The sequence below is a fragment of the Bufo gargarizans genome, chromosome 9 (assembly GCF_014858855.1).
Source record: "Bufo gargarizans isolate SCDJY-AF-19 chromosome 9, ASM1485885v1, whole genome shotgun sequence".
NCBI lineage: Eukaryota > Metazoa > Chordata > Amphibia > Anura > Bufonidae > Bufo > Bufo gargarizans.
The window spans coordinates 146789969-146812960 of NC_058088.1; the positions used below are offsets into that span (position 1 = coordinate 146789969).

Here is a 22992-nt window from a genome sequence, read left to right on the forward strand (position 1 = left end):
GAACCAGCAGCTTCTGGGCACAGATCATGGCGCCTACTCTGATAATAGCTGCATCCCCCTGAACCAGCAGCTTCTGGGCACAGATCATCGCCTACTCTGATAATAGCTGCATCCCCCTGAACCAGCAGCTTCTGGGCACAGATCATCGCCTACTCTGATAATAGCTGCATCCCCCTGAACCAGCAGCTTCTGGGCACAAATCATTGCCTACTCTGATAATAGCTGCATCCCCCTGAACCAGCAGCTTCTGGGCACAGATCATCGCCTACTCTGATAATAGCTGCATCCCCCTGAACCAGCAGCTTCTGGGCACAGATCATGGCGCCTACTCTGATAATAGCTGTATCCCCCTGAACCAGCAGCTTCTGGGCACAAATCATCGCCTACTGTGATAATAGCTGCATCCCCCTGAACCAGCAGCTTCTGGGCACAAATCATCGCCTACTCTGATAATAGCTGCATCCCCCTGAACCAGCAGCTTCTGGGCACAGATCATGGCGCCTACTCTGATAATAGCTGCATCCCCCTGAACCAGCAGCTTCTGGGCACAGATCATCGCCTACTCTGATAATAGCTGCATCCCCCTGAACCAGCAGCTTCTGGGCACAGATCATGGCGCCTACTCTGATAATAGCTGCATCCCCCTGAACCAGCAGCTTCTGGGCACAGATCATCGCCTACTCTGATAATAGCTGCATCCCCCTGAACCAGCAGCTTCTGGGCACAGATCATGGCGCCTACTCTGATAATAGCTGCATCCCCCTGAACCAGCAGCTTCTGGGCACAAATCATTGCCTACTCTGATAATAGCTGCATCCCCCTGAACCAGCAGCTTCTGGGCACAGATCATCGCCTACTCTGATAATAGCTGCATCCCCCTGAACCAGCAGCTTCTGGGCACAGATCATGGCGCCTACTCTGATAATAGCTGCATCCCCCTGAACCAGCAGCTTCTGGGCACAGATCATCGCCTACTCTGATAATAGCTGCATCCCCCTGAACCAGCAGCTTCTGGGCACAGATTATGGCGCCTACTCTGATAATAGCTGCATCCCCCTGAACCAGCAGCTTCTGGGCACAGATCATCGCCTACTCTGATAATAGCTGCATCCCCCTGAACCAGCAGCTTCTGGGCACAGATCATCGCCTACTCTGATAATAGCTGCATCCCCCTGAACCAGCAGCTTCTGGGCACAGATCATCGCCTACTCTGATAATAGCTGCATCCCCCTGAACCAGCAGCTTCTGGGCACAGATCATCGCCTACTCTGATAATAGCTGCATCCCCCTGAACCAGCAGCTTCTGGGCACAGATCATGGCGCCTACTCTGATAATAGCTGCATCCCCCTGAACCAGCAGCTTCTGGGCACAAATCATCGCCTACTCTGATAATAGCTGCATCCCCCTGAACCAGCAGCTTCTGGGCTCGTCCGGTTCCGTGTGACCCACGCCACACAACAAAGGATTCCACAGAGGAAGTGATGCTGAGCGTCTCCAGCTGCGGCCAAGGGCGTGTCCTCCTGACAGCTGTGGTCCAGCTCCCGGAAGGATGCTCAGCAGGGCCGCCGCTTCTTCCTGTGACAGGACAGGTATGTAGTCCTCCTGACATAGCCGTGTGGACGCTCAGCAGGGCCGCCGCTTCTTCATGTGACCGGACAGGTATGTAGTCCCCCTGACATAGCCGTGTGGACGCTCGGCAGGGCCGCCGCTTCTTCCTGTGACAGGACCGGTATGTAGTCCCCCTGACATAGCCGTGTGGACGCTTAGCAGGGCCGCCGCTTCTTCCTGTGACAGGACCGGTATGTAGTCCCCCTGACATAGCTGTGTGGACGCTCGGCAGGGCCGCCGATAGTGTCCTCCTGACATAGCTGTGGTCCAGCTCCCGGAAGGACGCTCAGCAGGGCCGCCGCTTCTTCCTGTGACCGGACCGGTAAGTAGTCCCCCTGACATAGCTGTGTGGACGCTCAGCAGGGCCGCCGCTTCTTCCTGTGACCGGACCGGTAAGTAGTCCCCCTGCCATAAGCCGTGTGGACGCTCAGCAGGGCCGCCGCTTCTTCCTGTGACCGGACCGGTATGTAGACGGGTGGAGGGCGCCCCTTCCTGCCCCTCTGCCTGCACTGGAATATGTTCCATGCCGTGCTCTGTGTTGAGGACTGCAGTCATTCCGTTTTGCCTCCCCTCTTTCTGGAGTGGGGAGTTTTCTGACAGCACTACCAACTCTGCAGATAGCAGGATGGGTGACATGTATAGTGCCCTCCACCATTTCCTGGGTTGGTCAGAGGGCTTTCTTGTTAAAGGGATTCTGTCCCCTCGTTTTTCCCTATAGCGCTGCGGACATGCACGGCTAGATCGCCGCTAGCATGTCCGCACTATACCTGTCCTATAGGGCTGTGTCCTTTTATTGTGTTTAATAAAGATTGTATAGATATGTAAATGAGCCGGGTAAGGAGCCCAAGGGGCTGCACTAACCTTCTTGGAGCCCAGCACCGCCTGCGTCCTCCGAATCTCCTCCTTGCTCACAGTTAGATCACTGTAATCTCGCGGTGCGCAGTGCCGGCATAGTGTTCCTTCCCTGTGCTGGCATCAGCCTCAGGAAAGGAACTGCGCATGCGCGAGCTTACTCATCGTGAGATTACGGCGATCTAACGGTGAACAAGGAGGAGATTCGGAGGACGCAGGTGGTGCTATAGGACAGGTATAGTGCGGACATGCTAGCGGCGATCTAGCCGTGCATGTCCGCAGCTCTATAGGCTAAAACGAGGTGACAGAATCCCTTTAAGGGCTTATGTACACTACTGTTGTTTTAGTCCTCATCCTATTCACATTTTGTGGATCCGTAATTTGCAGACCAGAAAAACGGCTACGGCACATTAGTATATAAGAACAGCGGCAAGAGGCAAGATGCATGGGACAATATGAAAGAATAAAGAACCCGCATCTTTATTTTACTTCCAGGATTTAAATCGTATGAAGACATATCCCAGCTAAAGGGGTTGTCCAAGCCCCCCCAGCGCCCCCAAACCTAATAAAACAACTCACCACGTAGCCCCCACCCAGTTTCCAGCTCTGCAGCTCTGGTCTTTATCTCCAGGCTCCAGCATATAATTGCTGAGTCCAATGATTGGCTGCAGCAGTCAGATGTAGGACCAGCAGGGACCACTAAACAACCCATTGTAAGTCACAGACGGCAGCACATGTATACATTGATCTTAGTGTGCTTAGTCACACAATTGTTTTCCATATTCAGTTTGTATTTCACTGACTGCTGCTGGGAGATGTTTAGAAATTTCCCTTTACAGAGTATCAGTGCATGTGGAAAACGGATTCAAGAAGTACTGGCAATCAGCCTCCCCCTAATAGGTTAAAGGGGTTTTCTGAGATTTTTTTTTGTGATGACCTGTCCACGGCTGGCAGTGATCAGAATGGGGTGCCTGTTGAAATCATTCAGCAGGCACCCTGTGATAATGCCTAGGGGGGTCCTGTGACCCGCCCGCATTGCCGATCGCTACAAACCGCAGGTCAATTCAGACCTGCAGTTTGTAGCGCCTGTGCAAGTTTCTGATCCCTGCGGTCACGGCAGTGTGGGGGGTGGGCGCACGATCTTCCGCCTGCCCCCCGTTTATTCTCAGGATGACCAAGCAGTTGAATCAGAGTGTCGGCTCATTGCTGACACTCTGATTCAAACGGCTGACATCTGTGCAGATGTCAGCCGTTTTGACCCCTTCCATGCCACTGTCCGTAGGGACCGATGTATGGAAGAGGTTAACAGGGAGGGAGCTCCCTCCCTCTCCCATCGGGGGGCTGCTGTGCCTTCCCACTTCCCAGTCTGCTCAGTTGTGGCAGACGGGGAAGGTTCCCATGGCAACAGGACGCCTTCTCAGGCATCCTGCTGTCCATGGTGCTGAACAGATCTGTGCTAAAGGCAGAGATCTGTTCAGACAAAGTGTAAGTGAAATACAGTACAGTACAATATATATTGTACTGTACTGTATTATACAGACATCAGACCCACTGGATCTTCAAGAACCAAGTGAGTCAGGGTAAAAAAATATTAAAAAAGTGAAAAAAAAGTAAGAATAATAAAAAACATTTATCCCTGATAAAAAAAATAATAATATTTTTTTCCCTACAGATGTTATATATCACTGCGTCCCAAACGACCTGATCTATAAAACGGTCATGTTACATTCCCCGCACGGTGAACGCCATAAAAATAATAAAATAAAAACTATGATGAAATTGAAATTTTGCCCACCTTACTTCCCCAAAAAGGTAATAAAAGTGATCAAAAAAGTTGTATGTGCGCCAAAATAGTACTATCAAACTGTCGCCTCATCCGGCAAGAAATGAGCCCCTACGTGAGACAATGGCCCACAAAATAAAAAAAACTATGGCTCTTATTATTATTGTGTAAAACCTTAACCACTTAAGGACCACAGGTTTATACCCCCCTAGTGACCAGGCCCTTTTTTACAAATCGGCACTCCACAACTTTAGCGGTTTATTGCTCGGTCATGCAACTTACCACCCAAATGAATTTTACCTCCTTTTCTTCTCACTAATAGAGCTTTCATTTGGTGGTATTTTATTGCCGCTGACATTTTTACTTTTTTTGTTATTAATCTAAATTTAACTATTTTTTTGCAAAAAAATGACATTTTTCACTTTCAGCTGTAAAATTTTGCAAAAAAAACGACATCCATATATACATTTTTCGCCAAATTTATTGTTCTACATGTCTTTGATAAAAAAAAAATGTTTGGGCAAAAAAAAAATGGTTTGGGTAAAAGTTATAGCATTTACAAACTATGGTACAAAAATGTGAATTTCCGCTTTTTGAAGCAGCTCTGACTTTCTGAGCACCTGTCATGATTCCTGAGGTTCTACAATGCCCAAACAGTAGAAAACCCCCACAAATGACCCCATTTCGGAAAGTAGACACCCTAAGGTATTCGCTGATGGGCATAGTGAGTTCATAGAACTTTTTATTTTTTGTCACAAGTTAGCGGAAAATGATGATGATTTTATTTTTTTTATTTTTTCTTACAAAGTCTCATATTCCACTAACTTGCGACAAAAAATAAAAAATTCTAAAAACTTGCCATGCCCCTCACGGAATACCTTGGGGTGTCTTCTTTCCAAAATGGGGTCACTTGTGGGGTAGTTATACTGCCCTGGCAATTTAGGGGCCCAAATGTGTGAGAAGAACTTTGCAATCAAAATGTGTAAAAAATGACCGGTGAAATCCGAAAGGTGCACTTTGGAATATGTGCCCCTTTGCCCACCTTGGCAGCAAAAAAGTGTGACACATCTGGTATCGCCGTACTCAGGAGAAGTTGGGGAATGTGTTTTGGGGTGTCATTTTACATATACCCATGCTGGGTGAGAAAAATATCTTGGTCAAATGCCAACTTTGTATAAAAAAATGGGAAAAGTTGTCTTTTGCCAAGATATTTCTCTCACCCAGCATGGGTATATGTAAAATGACACCCCAAAACACATTCCCCAACTTCTCCTGAGTACGGCGATACCAGATGTGTCACACTTTTTTGCTGCCAAGGTGGGCAAAGGGGCACATATTCCAAAGTGCACCTTTCAGATTTTGCAGGCCATTTTTTACACATTTTGATTGCAAGGTACTTCTCACACATTTGGGCCCCTAAATTGCCAGGGCAGTATAACTACGCCACAAGTGACCCCATTTTGGAAAGAAGACACCCCAAGGTATTCCGTGAGGGGCATGGCGAGTTCCTAGAATTTTTTATTTTTTGTCACAAGTTAGCGGAAAATGATGATTTTTTTTTTTTTTCTCTTTTTTCCTTACAAAGTCTCATATTCCACTAACTTGCGACAAAAAATAAAAAATTCTAGGAACTCGCCATGCCCCTCACGGAATACCTTGGGGTGTCTTCTTTCCAAAATGGGGTCACTTGTGGCGTAGTTATACTGCCCTGGCAATTTAGGGGCCCAAATGTGTGAGAAGTACCTTGCAATCAAAATGTGTAAAAAAATGACCGGTGAAATCCGAAAGGTGCACTTTGGAATATGTGCCCCTTTGCCCACCTTGGCATCAAAAAAGTGTCACACATCTGGTATCGCCGTACTCAGGAGAAGTTGGGGAATGTGTTTTGGGGTGTCATTTTACATATACCCATGCTGGGTGAGAGAAATATCTTGGCAAAAGACAACTTTTCCCATTTTTTTATACAAATTTGGCATTTGACCAAGATATTTTTCTCACCCAGCATGGGTATATGTAAAATGACACCCCAAAACACATTCCCCAACTTCTCCTGAGTACGGCGATACCACATGTGTCACACTTTTTTGCTGCCAAGGTGGGCAAAGGGGCACATATTCCAAAGTGCACCTTTCAGATTTTGCAGGGCATTTTTTACAGATTTTGATTGCAAAGTACTTCTCACACATTTGGGCCCCTAAATTGCCAGGGCAGTATAACTACGCCACAAGTGACCCCATTTTGGAAAGAAGACACCCCAAGGTATTCTGTGAGGGGCATGGCGAGTTCCTAGAATTTTTTATTTTTTGTCGCAAGTTAGTGGAATATGAGACTTTGTAAGGAAAAAAGAAAAAAAAAGAAAAATCATCATTTTCCGCTAACTTGTGACAAAAAATAAAACATTCTAGGAACTCGCCGTGCCCCTCACGGAATACCTTGGGGTGTCTTCTTTCCAAAATGGGGTCACTTGTGGCGTAGTTATACTGCCCTGGCAATTTAGGGGCCCAAATGTGTAAGAAGTACCTTGCAATCAAAATGTGTAAAAAATGGCCTGCGAAATCCGAAAGGTGCACTTTGGAATATGTGCCCCTTTGCCCACCTTGGCTGCAAAAAAGTGTCACACATCTGGTATCGCCGTACTCAGGAGAAGTTGGGGAATGTGTTTTGGGGTGTCATTTTACATATACCCATGCTGGATGAGAGAAATATCTTGGCAAAAGACAACTTTTCCCATTTTTTTATACAAAGTTGGCATTTGACCAAGATATTTCTCACCCAGCATGGGTATATGTAAAATGACACCCCAAAACACATTCCCCAACTTCTCCTGAGTACGGCGATACCACATGTGTGACACTTTTTTGCAGCCTAGATGCGCAAAGGGGCCCAAATTCCTTTTAGGAGGGCATTTTTAGACATTTGGATCCCAGACTTCTTCTCACACTTTCGGGCCCCTAAAAAGCCAGGGCAGTATAAATACCCCACATGTGACCCCACTTTGGAAAGAAGACACCCCAAGGTATTCAATGAGGGGCCTGGCAAGTTCCTAGAATTTTTTTTTTTTTTGCATAAGTTAGCGGATATTGATTTTTTTTTGTTTTTTTCTCACAAAGTCTCACTTTCCGCTAACTTAGGACAAAAATTTCAATCTTTCATGGACTCAATTCGCCCCTCACGGAATACCTTGGGGTGTCTTCTTTCCGAAATGGGGTCACATTTGGGGTATTTATACTGCCCTGGCTTTTTAGGGGCCCTAAAGCGTGAGAAGAAGTCTGGAAAATAAATGTCTAAAAATGTTTACGCATTTGGATTCCGTGAGGGGGTATGGCGAGTTCATGTGAGATTTTATTTTTTGACACAAGTTAGTGGAATATGAGACTTAGTAAGAAAAAACAAAAACAAACAAAAAATTTCCGCTAACTTGTGCCAAAAAAAATGTCTGAATGGAGCCTTACCAGGGGGGGGGGGTGATCAATGACAGGGGGGTGATCAATGACAGGGGGGTGATCACCCATATAGACTCCCTGATCACCCCCCTGTCATTGATCACCCCCCCTGTAAGGCTCCATTCAGACATCCGCATGATTTTTTACGGATCCATGGATACATGGATCGGATCCACAGAACGCATGCGGACGTCTGAATGGAGCCTTACAGGGGGGTTATCAATGACAGGGGGTGATCAGGGTAATCACCCCCCTGTCACTGATCACCCCCCCTGTAAGGCTCCATTCAGACATCCGCATGATTTTTTACGGATCCATGGATACATGTATCGGATCCACAAAACGCATGCGGACGTCTGAATGGAGCCTTACAGGGGGGTTATCAATGACAGGGGGTGATCAGGGTAATCACCCCCCTGTCACTGATCACCCCCCCTGTAAGGCTCCATTCAGACATCCGCATGATTTTTTACGGATCCATGGATACATGTATCGGATCCACAAAACGCATGCGGACGTCTGAATGGAGCCTTACAGGGGGGTTATCAATGACAGGGGGTGATCAGGGTGATCACCCCCCTGTCACTGATCACCCCCCCTGTAAGGCTCCATTCAGACATCCGCATGATTTTTTACGGATCCATGGATCGGATCCACAAAACGCATGCGGACGTCTGAATGGAGCCTTACAGGGGGGTTATCAATGACAGGGGGTGATCAGGGTAATCAGGGTGATCACCCCCCTGTCACTGATCACCCCCCCTGTAAGGCTCCATTCAGACATCCGCATGATTTTTTACGGATCCATGGATACATGTATCGGATCCACAAAACGCATGCGGACGTCTGAATGGAGCCTTACAGGGGGGTTATCAATGACAGGGGGTGATCAGGGTAATCAGGGTGATCACCCCCCTGTCACTGATCACCCCCCCTGTAAGGCTCCATTCAGACATCCGCATGATTTTTTACGGATCCATGGATACATGGATCGGATCCACAAAACGCATGCGGACGTCTGAATGGAGCCTTACAGGGGGGTTATCAATGACAGGGGTGATCAGGGTAATCAGGGTGATCACCCCCCTGTCACTGATCACCCCCCCCTGTAAGGCTCCATTCAGACATCCGCATGATTTTTTACGGATCCATGGATACATGGATCGGATCCACAAAACGCATGCTGACGTCTGAATGGAGGCTTACAGGGGGGTTATCAATGACAGGGGGGTGATCAGGGAGTGTATATGGGTGATCACCCGCCTGTCATTGATCACCCCCTGTAAGGCTCCATTCAGACGTCCGCATGTGTTTTGCGGATCCGATCCATGTATCCGTAAAAATCATGCGGACGTCTGAATGGAGCCTTACAGGGGAGTGATCAATGACAGGGGGGTGATCAATGACAGGGGGTGATCAGGGAGTGTATATGGGTGATCACCCGCCTGTCATTGATCACCCCCCTGTAAGGCTCCATTCAGACGTCCGTATGATTTTTTACGGATCCATGGATACATGGATCGGATCCACAAAACGCATGCGGACGTCTGAATGGAGCCTTACAGGGGGGTTATCAATGACAGGGGGGTGATCAGGGAGTGTATATGGGTGATCACCCGCCTGTCATTGATCACCCCCCTGTAAGGCTCCATTCAGACGTCCGTATGCTTTTTGCGGATCCGATCCATGTATCCGTGGATCCGTAAAAATCATACGGACGTCTGAACGGAGCCTGACAGGGGGGTGATCAATGACAGGGCGGTGATCAATGACAGGGGGGTGATCAGGGAGTTTATATGGGGTGATCATGGGTGATCAGGGGTTTATAAGGGGTTAATAAGTGACGGGGGGGTGTAGTGTAGTGTAGTGTGGTGTTTGGTGCGACTGTACTGACCTACCTGAGTCCTCTGGTGGTCGATCCTAACAAAAGGGACCACCAGAGGACCAGGTAGGAGGTATATTAGACGCTGTTATGAAAACAGCGTCTAATATACCTGTTAGGGGTTAAAAAATTCGGATCTCCAGCCTGCCAGCGAGCGATCGCCGCTGGCAGGCTGGAGATCCACTCTCTTACCTTCCGTTCCTGTGAGCGCGCGCGCCTGTGTGCGCGCGTTCACAGGAAATCTCGGCTCACGCGAGATGACGCCAATCGGCGTTAGCGTAGCCTGGGAGCGCCGCGGAGATGACGCCTTTCGGCGTTAGCGTGGCGCCAAGTGGTTAATAAATAAAAAAAGGTATACATATTGGGTATTGCCGTGTCCGTAAGAACCTGCTCTATAAAAAATTATCATATGATCTAACCCCTCAGGTGAACAACGTAAAAATAAAAATGGTGTCAAAAAAGCCAAAATTTTGTCACCTTACATCACAAAAAGTGTAATAGCAAGTGATCAAAAAGGTATACGCACCCCAAAATCATACCATTAAAATAGTCATCTCATCCTGCAAAAAATGAGACCATAACTAAGACAATCACCCAAAAAATAAAAAAATTATGGCTCTCAGACTATGGAGACACTAAAATTATTTTTTTTGTTTCAAAAATGATATTATTGTGTAAAACTTAAATAAATTTTAAAAAGTAAACATATTAGGTATCCCTGCGTCCGTAACAACCTGCTCTATAAAAATAGCGCATGATCTAATCTGTCAGATGAACTTTGTAAATAATAAAAAAAAAGACGGTGCCAATACAGGTATTTTTTGCTAAATTTTCCATTTTGATCCATTTTTTCCCGTAACAAAGCAAGGGTTAACAGCCAAACAAAACTAAATATTTATTGTCCTGATTCTTTAGTTTACAGAAACACCCCATATGTGGTCGTAAACCTCTGTACGGGCACACAGCAGGGGGCAGAAGAATATGGATTTTGGAAGGCATCTTTTGCTGGACTTGTCTTTTGACACCATGTCTCATTTGAAGCCCCCCCCTGATGCACACCTAGAGTAGAAACTCCAAAAAGTTACCCCCTCTAAGAAACGACACCCCTCAAGGCATTCAAAACTGATTTTACAAACTTTGTTAACCCTTTAAGTGTTCCACAAGAGTCAATGGCAAGTGGAGATGAAATTTCAGAATTTCTATTTTTTGCTACTTTGCTTCTGAAAAAGTGTAATATAGAGCAACCAAAAATATGTACTCTAAAATAGTACCAAAGAAACGGCCACATTATCCCGTAGTTTCCAAAATGTGGTCACTTTTTGGGAGTTTCTACTCTAGGGGTGCATCAGGGGGCTTCAAATGGGACATGGTGTAAATAAACCAGTCCTGCAAAATATGCCTTCCAAAAACCACACGGTGCTCCTTTGCCTCTACGCCCTGACGTGGGGCCGTACAGTGGTTTACGACCACATATCGGGTGTTTCTGTAAACGGCAGAGTCAGGGCAATAAATATAGAGTTTTGTTTGGCTGTTAACCCTTGCTTTGTTAGTGGAAAAAATGGATTAAAATGGAAAATTTGGCAAAAAATTGAAATTCTGAAATTTCATCTCCATTTGCCATCAACTCTTGGGGAACACCTAAAGGGTTAATAATGTTTGTAAAATCAGTTTTGAATACCTTGAGGGGTGTAGTTTCTCGAATGGGGTCATTTTTGGGTGGTTTCTATTACGTAAGCCTCGCAAAGTGACTTCAGACTTGAACTGGTCCCTAAAAAGTGGGTTTTTGAAAATAATAAAAAAGCAGAAGCGGAACATAAACATCAGCATTAAGAGGTTTGGAGCCTGAGCTCCATACGTCCGCTGCGGCATTAACCTGCTCACTGCATTAACCCTTTGACTACCAACCCAGTCCATAACAAAAACATTTACTTACTTAAAACTTTACTTTTATATTAGGTATTTGCTAAAATAAGTCCCACAAATAGATAAATGTTGTAGGTGACTGCAATTAGTTATCTGGCAAGTAAACATATATTTTAGGTACATAACACCACTTTTACCATATAATGATGTATTTTATATCACTGAATTGTTTGTAATGACTCACGGCTTGATGTACAATTTCTGTCGTGTCTGAGTCTGGGTCTTAGGTCGGATAGATGTATTTGGTGAAAATTCTCTTTTCGATCCGTGGACCTTAATTGTAGGCTCGTCCGCTGTAGAAACCATCCAAAAGGTTATGGGGGAGGGATAATGTCCCTATTCGTTCTATAAAGCCCTGCCTAAAAGCGGAGAGGTCTCCTGTCTAAATGCAGAAGAATCACCCCCTAGAGAGCGACCCCACTTATCGGTGGCTGACCCTAGATAAGACTTGCCCTAAATTAATAACTCCCAGTTCATGTGTTCCAGATAATCCGTCTATTCAAGTCCTGACGCGTTTCCTCTGTCAATGTTTATTGGCAGATTCATCAGGGGATAAAGAGATGAAAATAAAGCTTAGGAGCTATTAGCTGGATAGCTTTCTGGTGCTCCGACTGGTGATATGCAGTCCAGAACAATGTCTGGAGTCTGCTCCCTAATATTTAGACAAAAGTTCACACGTGTGTAACTTACTTTCATCCATAGCGTGCGTTCCACCTCCATGCCGCGGAGGGGGTCATTCTTCCGCATTTAGGTGGGAGACCTCTCCCACAAATAGATACATTTTTCAGTGAAGTACAGTTACTATATGAGTGAATTGATTTGTATACACCGCATGTTACTTTATCCATCTTGTGAGTATAATAAAAACCTTGCAGTTGGAACCTCGTGTGATGGTACTTCACTATTGGTGGCACCTTGATTTCTCATAAGGTTACCTGGAGGAAAGGTGAACTCAAGTGAACTGACCGCTTACCCATATCCAGGAAATTCCTGCGAGATCTGGAAGGGAGGATTTTTCAGCTCTATCCGGGTGCAGCGCGGTCCATTCAAAGAAAACAGTTAATATATGCCTACACAAAATGCATTAATACTAGTGTGAATTTCCCAGTCCATAACTAATTTAATAAAGCCATTTAATGTGTCAGACGAAGGGACATCAATCTTACCACACTGCTGGACCTCCTGGAAGCTACCAGAGGTTGAGGCTACTGTGTGGCTTGAAGCTTCATGGGGGCCCGGAGCAGGCTCAACCATATACTGTGGGAGCCCCTCCATCATGACGTCGGCTGACAGCCTCCTGCACTGAATCGATGGTGCACTCAGCCTCCAGGCTCCGCTGCAAAAGGCTCTCTCCCACACTGCTGCCGACTTCTTTCTTGTTCCGGCCCCTCTGTACCACTCCCTCTATGGTACTGGAGGATCGCTGACTCTGCCGGCGAGACGAAGCCGAAATCTCGTGAGAACAGCTCCTCCTGCGGCCAACATCAGGGGGAGGGGTATAGGCAGCCCTGGCTTTACGAGCTCTTTTGCCTGGGCGCGCCATTGCCCCCCCTCCCCGCTCATACCCGACACAGGAACATCCACAGGGAGCTGCATGACGTTCTCTCTCCCTCGATACCAAAACTCCAGGCTGGGACAGCGGCGTTGAAGGCAGCGGAGGCATCTGACGAGGAGGAAGCAGCGATGCAGGCAGCGGTGATGAATGAAGCGATGGATCAGCCAGCGGCGTATGAAGGGGTGAGTCAAGCGCAGCAAGCGTCGGTACTTGACACGGCGGCATCTCCAGGCAGGCTCTTAACCCTTCTTTACCTCCCGCACCTTCAGCCTTCTCTATTAAGCCTCCATCCTGCAGATCCAGCAATGCGACAATCCGGTCTTGAAACTGGCCCAGAAGCGCCGCCGCACCTACAATATAAAGACCGGGCTCTTCCCGCCACTGCGACAGCCACCAACCAGGGTCCATGAATACCCTCAGCAACAGCAGCGGCCAATCAGCTGAGGCCCTAGCTGTCACCACGGCTCACAGGTAAATCAAAACCAAACCAAAACTTGAGGTAACCTGTAAAGAAAAAGCGTGAAAAAAGGAGAGAGAAAGAACAAAAGGATACTTGACATATAAGGTGCAATTGCCCCCATGTGTCCCCCAAGCGAAACGCTCTGGGGGGCCCGCACATTCAGTTGGATAGGGCTGAGCTGCTCCTAGGCCACATGACATCACTGGCCTAGGGGAAGCTTAGAGAAGGCCGCAGCGCTAATGTGAGCACTGCTGCCTTCTCAAACAGCTGATTGGCAGGGGTCCCTGGTCTCAAACCCCCAACAGTCAGTTAAAAAATACTTGGAAGCCACCTTTAAATTGTGGTAAAACTATATCTTTATTTCATATCTATTAAAATGATGAGGGTTAAAAACACAGATGTGTCTGTGTGTGGCCGAGCCTATGTTCTCACTGTTGTATTATGGCTGGTAAGTTCCAGATTTATTAAAGGGAACCTGTCACCATGAAAATGTAATGGAGTCTGCAGGCAGCATGTTATAGAGCAGGAGGAGCTGAGCAGAGTGATATATAGTTAACAGTATAACTTATATTCCATTCTGGGCTTTGAAGTCCAGGAGGAGCTCCTATCAGTGATTGACAGCCTTCTCTCTAGGACTGTGTATACAGAGATAGCTGTCAGTCCCTGATAGGCGCTCCTCCTGGACTTTAAAGTCCAGAATGAGCAGGAATTTAAATGAACGAAATACAGGTTTTACTGACTCTTTTCCCATAAAACTAGATATCAAGCTGCTCTGCTCCTACTGCCTTATAACCTGCTGCTATAGGCAGTAGGAGCAGATTAATTATCCCTTTGTTAAATTGGTGTACGGATTTACCAGTCCAAACATATTTTACACGTCCCCCAACATGTTTCAGTGCACACCGCAGCATCATGTTGGGAGTGATGTTGTTTACATGGACTGTATGGGTGGCCTCAGTTTTACATCCCTATTTCTATCTTTATGTAACAAACATCTGCAGTCCCACATCACTGCCTAAAAAATCCCTGCTAGTTACATTTGTGAAACTGTGTCTATGATGGACAATCGATACAGCCCTATGAAATAACTACAACATTGTACCAGTAGCGCTGTAATGTACTTTCTCCCTCGGATTCTAATCAGGTTAATCTCCTGATATTGCTTTCCCCCATACAACCACAAAAATTATTTATTCACTAACTTTTTAAATAAATCAGCTAACAACCCCCCTTCCCCCCCCCCCCATTTTATCCACCAATATATGTATTTTTATGTACAATGGGATTCTTATATATATTAATATAGATCATGGTACAGTTTTGTGTATGTGCTGATGTATATATGTATAAATTTTGTGTATATACGTGTACACATACATATATAATATAATTTATTCATTTATCAAGATATACATATTTTATATATGTTTTAATCAATATAACCACCATGCTTTATACCACCCCCTGTACCATTCATTGTATTTTATCCATTCATTTCGACATGAGATGTATATTATCATATATATAATTTTATTTCCTTTTTATTTTTATATATATGTTGTTGTATTTTCTATACATTATATATATATATATATATATATATATATATATATATTTATTTATTTTTTATATATATATATTTTTGGTTATAGGTGTCCTATCATATATTTATATTTTACTGTCTATATAACCACCATGCTTTATACCATTTCATGCCTTTTTTTCCCCAAAAATCTTTTACTAGACTGATCCATCCACAAGCAATTTAAATATGGCCCAATTTTTAACCATTACAGCATTGCTATATCCCAGAGCAACTTAATATATAAATACTTTATTTTCTTGTTTCAAAACAAATTGGGTCCATTCTATATATACATGTCTAAAGGATCAGCAAACAGCTGAGTGCCCGGCGACAACTCTCTATAGCTTTAGATACACACCCACTCCCCGCCCCCCCCTCCCCTCCCCTTGCTCCACCTTTGTTTGGCCCCACGCGCCTTTTTTTAGTTTAAATAACCACCACATGTGAATGCTGTTTTATATTGTATACTGTCCTGATGAAGGGGGCTCTCCGCCCCTGAAACGCGTTGACTGAAAATAAAAAAAAGTATTGTTATCAATACCTACCCGCTTCTTACTCCTGCTGACAGCGCCATCCAAAGGTTCATCTTCTTTCTTCTTCTGCAACTTACTTCTCCCCGACGAATGCTTCCAAGGCACGGGGCTGGAACCTAGGCAGCAGCGCAGGCACCCCGCACGCTGATCGGGAAAATCAGCACAAGCTTCACATATGTGTTGTGACTTTTCACAACATCTTCTGGTAAGAGTTTTTATCTATCTCTTGCACCTATTATCATACAATACCACACATGAGGTGCTGCCTCCTATCTCTCTTTTATCTTCAAGTAACTGGGGGAGGGAGATATGTTATTTACATGGGACTGTATATTGGCATCTGTATGGACGAGGAAACGTTTGTTATAGGGACTGGGGCAGCCAAGACCGGAGCATTCACTAGAGCCTGCTTCAGTGTCTGAAACGGGGCTTCACAAGCTGGAGACCACAGGACTTGCTTAGGTAAGTTTTTCTTAGTAAGGTCCGTCAGCAGCTTAGGTATGGCACTGTAGTCAGAGACAAAACGTCTATAGTACCCTGCCGTCCCCAAGAAGGCTAGCACCTGGGTCTTAGTGATAGGTGTGGGCCAGTTAGCCACTGCCTGTACCTTGGCTGGCTCCGGTCTCTGGTTTCCACACCCCACTCGGTTACCCAGGTACTGCACTTCAGCCATACCCAGATGGCACTTAACTGGCTTCAAGGTCAGGCTAGCGGCCTAAATCTTATCTAGGACTACCCCTACATGGACCATGTGTTCTTCCCAAGACCCACTGTGGACTGCAATGTCATCCAGGTATGCACGGGCAAATACCTGGAAGCCATCGAGGAGACTATCCACCGTACGTTGGAAGGTAGCTGGGGCATTCTTCATCCCAAATGGCATGACTCGGAATTGGTACAAGCCAAACGGGGTGATGAAGGCCGACTTAGGGATAGCATCCTCGGCCAGGGTAATCTGCCAATAGCCCTTACACAGGTCTATTCTAGTCAGATAACATCCCCTAGCGATACGATCTAGTAATTCATCTACCCAGGGCATCGGGTAGGCGTCAGTGGTGGTCTTCGCGTTGAGCTAACTGTAGTCTACACAGAACCGAGTGGTCCCATCTTTCTTGGGCACCAGGATTACAGGCGAAGCCCAAGGACTGTCAGAGGGAACGATGACCTCAATCTGGGTCATCTCCTGTATCTCCTTCTGCATTCCTTCTCGGACTGCTTCAGTGATATGGTAAGGGGGCTGTCAGAGGGGAGTCTGTCTGGGGGTCTTTATGTACAGCCAGGGTCGTATAGCCCTGCTCTTGTGAGAAAGTCGCCAGTTTCTCCCACAGCAGCCTCTGAGCCTGTTCCTTTTCCGCAGGTCTTAACCTGTCCCCTAGCTGTACAAGGCTCGTCAAGTCAGTCTGGGGATCCCTTTCAAGTAAGTCGGGTAGAGGTAACCCCTCTGAGTCATTAGCAGCCAGGGCACACACTGCAGCGACATCCTCCTGTCTCTGCTGGTACTCTTTCAGCATGTTCACATGAAAAGATCACTGGATCCTTTCATCGGCACAGCTGGCAACGACATAGGTAGTGTCACATACCTGGGCTACTACCTGGTACAGGCCCTGCCAAGATGCTTGCATATTGTCTGTCTTCACAGGTTTGAGCACTAAAACTCTCTGCCCAACCTGGAAGACCCGCTGCCGGGCACCCCGATCATGCCACCTCTCCTGTTTCCCCTGGGCCGCCTGTAGATTCTCTCTGACCATCAGAAACAGTTGCTCTATGCTGTCCCTGATTTCCAGAACATATGGCACTATGGGGTTCCCCTCCTGCTCTGTCTCTCCCTCCCAGTGTCCTCTAATGAGATCTTGGGGTCCGCGGACCCTTCTCCCATAGAGCAACTCGAAGGGAGAGAACCCAGTAGACTCCTGGGGTACCTCTCTGTAGGCAAATGACAGGTGAGGCAGGAATCTCTCCCAGTCTCTGCAAGTGTCTGCAAATGTCCTCAGCATTTGTTTGAGGGTGCCATTAACATACAAAAAACAAAAAAACACACTCTTTTAAAATGTATATGGAGGGCTTGGACCTGTGGGCTCAGTATTCCTATTGTCCGATTAATCAGAGGGACATTCTCTCATAGATATCATGGACTTCTCTGTATTTAATTGTGTAATGACACTTCAGTGCCAGTAGGTGTCACCCCGACACCAGGCAAACGCCGTACTTGGTAATAGTGTTCGGTCCGCAACTATGTATCTATTGTGTCCCTCACTGCTGATTACACAGTTACTATATTCATTCCGTCTTACTGATCTGGCCCTCACACAGGTTCAGCGTCTGCAGATCACCTCTCCCTAGTCCATCTTCAGCCCTGCCATCCTTATTAAAATCTTACAGACACAGCTCCCCCAACATGTTTCACCGCAAACACGGCGTCTTCAGGGGGATGGAGCTACTATCAACCTGGAGCTCCATCCCCCTGAAGACGCCGTGTTTGCGGTGAAACATGTTGGGGGAGCTGTGTCTGTAAGATTTTAATAAGGATGGCAGGGCTGAAGATGGACTAGGGAGAGGTGATCTGCAGACGCTGAACCTGTGTGAGGGCCAGATCAGTAAGACGGAATGAATATAGTAACTGTGTAATCAGCAGTGAGGGACACAATAGATACATAGTTGCGGACCGAACACTATTACCAAGTACGGCGTTTGCCTGGTGTCGGGGTGACACCTACTGGCACTGAAGTGTCATTACACAATTAAATACAGAGAAGTCCATGATATCTATGAGAGAATGTCCCTCTGATTAATCGGACAATAGGAATACTGAGCCCACAGGTCCAAGCCCTCCATATACATTTTAAAAGAGTGTGTTTTTTTGTTTTTTGTATGTTAAATATAGTATTTAATAAAGGGAAAATAAAAGTTATATTTTAATATAAGACCAGAAACAGGAATTATAGTCAGCAGACTATTGGAATATTGATTTGACCTCCTGGGTTTAGTGGGTCATCTGAAGTAGGGTGCCATTAAAGCGCTCACAGAGACCGTTAGTCTGTGGGTGGTAAGGTGAACTAAGCAGCGGGTTAATGCACACCTTCCACAGCTGCTGGGTGAACACAGAGGTAAATTGGGTTCCCTGGTCAGAAAGAATCTCCTTAGGGAACTCCACTCTAGTAAAGATCTTAACCAGGGCGTTAGCTACTGTCTCTGCGTCTATGTTGGACAGAGCTACTGCCTCTGGGTAATGGGTTGCATAGTCCACCACGGTGAGAATATAGTTCTTCCCGGATGGACTAGCCCTGGCCAGTGGACCCACGATGTCAACGGCTATGCAGGAAAAGGGCTCCCCAATAAAAGGCATAGACATGAGTCTAGTTTTTGGGTGGTCCCCCCGCTTACCTACCCGTTGGCATGTGTCTCGCGTCCTACAATACTGTCGCACAGCCTGGTTAAAGTTGGGCCAAAATAATTTCTGAGTAATCCTATGCCCTGTGCGCCGTGACTCTAGATGTCCAGCTAATGGTACATCATGCCCGATTCACAGAATCTCCAGCCGGTATTTCTGGGGCACCACCAGCTGGCGTTTTTTGCGAAGGGGCTTTACTTTTCTGGCATGGCTTGGGGATCCTATACAGTGTATCCCCCACCCACTCATAGCGTTCCCCGTCTGCCCCCTCTTCCCCGGAGTCTGCCTTAGCCCTATACTTGTATAAAGTCGGGTCCTCCCGGGTTTCCCTCCCAAATACCTCCGGGGTATCCCAACCTAAGGGGGCTCGGTCCACAGTACATGTCGGGGGAGGTGGTCTTACCTGCGTCTCAGCAGAAGGTGGGTCGGCTCCAGCAGCACGGGTCTGGGCACAGGTGGTCACAGCATTGGCTTTAGCGTGGCCCGTCGGGGCGTAAGCGGACACCAGGGGGGCCAAATCATTTCCCAGTAATACATCAGCAGGTAAGTCCTTCATAACTCCACATGAACATGTCTAGAGCCCACCCCCAGTCTAGGTGGACCCGAACCACAGGTAGCCTAAAAACGGTACCTCCAGCTACCCGTACTGCCACGGTGTCCCCGGTGTGCTGACTCTCAGGAACAAGGTTCTTTTGTAAGAGAGTCATGATAGCACCGGTAATCCAGCGGCTGCTTTGCTGTTGACTCAAACTGACTGTGTGTGGTGTTGCCAGTTGTCCCGGCTGGCTGCTTGCGCTGGATTAGCCTCATGCAGGATAACCCAGCACTCATCTTCTTCCACACAATGGGCAGCTGGTACTGCTGGACAGTTGTTTCCCCATGCGGGTCCCCTCCAGGACTGGGCCTGACCGGCTGGGTCCAAGGGACAGTCCACCTTGCGATGCCCCATCTGGTGACAGCCATGGCACTTGATATTCTGAAAATAATTACGGGGATTGAACCTCGGTGGTTGTGGTTATGTGTTCATTGGAGGGGGTGCTGCAGGTCGGTAGTACTCATCCGCTAAGCAAGCTGCCTCTGGTAGGGTGAGCTGCTTTCTATCCCGGACCCATTCTCTTACCCCTGCAGTCAGCCTTTCGTAGAAATGTTCTAGCATGAACAACTGTAGCACCTCCTCCCCGGACACCGCTTGGCATCCAGCGACCCAGTGGGCAGCTGTGCGATGGATACGGCATGCCCACTCAGTGTATGAGTCCCCACTCAGCTTATTAGTGTCCTGGAACCTCCGCCGGTATGCCTCCGGGGTCACAGCATACCTGGCTAAGAGGGCTTCTTTAATAGACAGGTAACTTGTAATCTCCTCGTCTGGGATGGCTCGAAAGGCTTCACTTGCCCAGCCAGATAGCTTCCCAGAGAGGATGGTGACCCACTCGTCTGCGGATACCTGGTGTAGGGCACACTGTCTTTCAAAGTCAGCCAGGTACCCATCTATCTCCCCCTCCATTTCTACAAAGTTTTTAAATGCAGTGAAGTGTACCTTCTTCCTTCTGTTATAGTTAGGTACCTCCGCTGCTGCAGAACCTCTTTGCTGAAGTACCCGGTTGGCATCTACGGCTGCCATGACCCGGTCGACGATCTCTGGGGTTGGGACCATAGTGTGCCAGCCTGATTTGGACTGCCCGGTCAAAGCTTGCTTCCTCGGGTGTCCATTCCTTGATGCTGGCCACATTAACTCTCCCGGTTCCTTGTGCTCCATCCATCTCGACTAGCACTGCAATAATCTCTCCCTTTTTCAGGTTACTGGCTTGTCGTCCTCGGTGTTCCAGTAGATTCTTAAGGGTAGCACGCTTAATTTCTCATACGTTATTTCCATCGGTCTGGATTGTGTTGCTGACCTTCTGGGCTGTGAGCACCATCCCGCTGCTTGCCACCAGTTGTTACGGTATAACCCGGTATAGTGAGGGTTAAGACCGTTCGGGCGATTCACCTGCCGAAGAGAGTAGCAACCCACGAACACTCGAATCCACCGAATTGGAACCATGCGAAATCCACCTTTCTGGGAACAGGCAAAAGAATATTCCAAAGTACCAATTCCCCCCTCCCCACAAGTCTTTATTTATTATACAAGCATTGTCTTTTATACACATTTTCTAACAAGGGTACCACCCCCATGGACCTGGTTGGGAACTGAGGACATAACATAGCAGCCAATCCTTTACAGTTTTACAGTTTAAACACAAAAACTATACATTCAACAAACACAATGGCATTGCCTGTGACGCAATCAATAACAGAATAGGCATTGTCTGTGACACAATTAACAACACAATAGCATTGCCTGTGACATATTTAACAAACACAATGCACTCTGCCTGTGATATATTTAACAAACACAATGGACTTAATTACTCACAGGCATAAAATACACATTTTTCCCAACCACAGAAAACACCCCAAAACACCACATATCCTCATAAAAGTTACATCCCCTGATAGCCTTGATCTGGTTGAACAAGAGCATAAAAATACATAAAACACAAAGTACCAAACCGAATAGTGACACATAACATCTCCAGATAGCTTGGATCTGAGTGCACATTTCCATGTTGGGTGGGCCGGCCGGACGTTCGGTAGTTCTTCGGTAGAAAACAAGGGAAAACATGGAGCCTGTACGGGCAAGGCAACAGCCGAACAAACAGACGAATGGAGGGAGAATACAAGCAATCCATAGACAGACGGTTCTGTCATAGCATACACCCCGTATCCTAAGAGAATTAAGTAATGTCATAGCCAGACCCTTATTTCTGATATTTAAGGACTTAATACTGACAGGGAATGTTCCACAGGATTGGCGCATAGCAAATGTGCCAATATTTAAAAAGGGTGCAAAAACAGACCCCAGAAACTATAGGCAAGTAAGTTGTTGTGGGTAAACAGAAGGTTTTCTTTGAGATGCTATCTTGGAGGATCTCAATGCAAATAACATCATAGCAGCATGGCTTCATGAGGGATCGGTTATGTCAAACAAATGTAATCAGTTTCTATGAGGAGGTAAGTTCTAGACTTGACCACAGTGAATCAATGGATGTCGTAAACCTGGACTTCTCCAAAGCATTTGACAGTATACCGTATGAAAGGTTAGTATATAAAATGAGAATGCTTGGACTGGGAGAAAATGTCTGTATGTGGGTAAGTAACTGGCTCGGTGATAGAAAACAGAGGGTGGTTATTAATGGTACACACTAAGATTGGATCACTGTCACTAGTGGGGTACCACAGGGGTCAGTATTGGGCCCTATTCTCTTCAATATATTTATTAATGATCTTGTAGAAGGCTTGCACAGTAAAAAAAATCAATTGTTGCAGATGACACTAAACTGTGTAAAGTAATTAACACTGAAGAGGACAGTATACTACTACAGAGCGATCTGGATAGACTGGAGGCTTGGGCAGATAAGTGGCAGATGAGGTTTAACACTGACAAATGTAAGGTCATGCACATGGGAAGGAATAATGCAAGTCACCCGTACATACTAAATGGTAAAACACTGGGTAACACTGACATGGAAAAGGATCTAGAAATTTTAATAAACAACAAATTAAGCTGTAAAAAACAGTGTCAGGGAGGGGACATCCTCTGTGTCTGGAGGAAAGATGGTTTGTACACAAACATAGAAAGGGATTCTTTACGGTAAGAGCAGTGAGACTATGGAACTCTCTACCTGAGGAGGTGGTGATGGTGAGCTCACTAAAAGAGTTCAAGAGGGGCCTGGATGTATTTCTGGAGTGTAATAATATTACAGGCTATAGCTACTAGGGAGGGGTTGTTGATCCAGGGAGTTATTGGAGTCAGGAATGTTTCCCCCCTTAAGTGGGGAAAATTGGCTTGTACCTCACTTTTTTTTTTTTGCCTTCCTCTGCCAGGACAAGCGACCAGTTTGTAACTCAAAAACTTTGGTGTTTTATTCACACTATGGCA

General features: G+C 46.5%; 1 protein-coding gene across 1 annotated transcript in view; it reads left to right on the forward strand.

Moving 5' to 3' along the window:
• Positions 1 to 1489: 1489 nt before the first annotated feature.
• SLC25A53 (solute carrier family 25 member 53) overlaps positions 1490 to 22992 on the forward strand; it is a 47813-nt gene continuing 26310 nt past the window's right edge. Inside the window, exon 1 of the mRNA XM_044268314.1 lies at positions 1490 to 1590. The gene's annotated coding sequence lies outside the window, so the exon portion shown is untranslated. The remainder of the gene's footprint in view (positions 1591 to 22992) is intronic.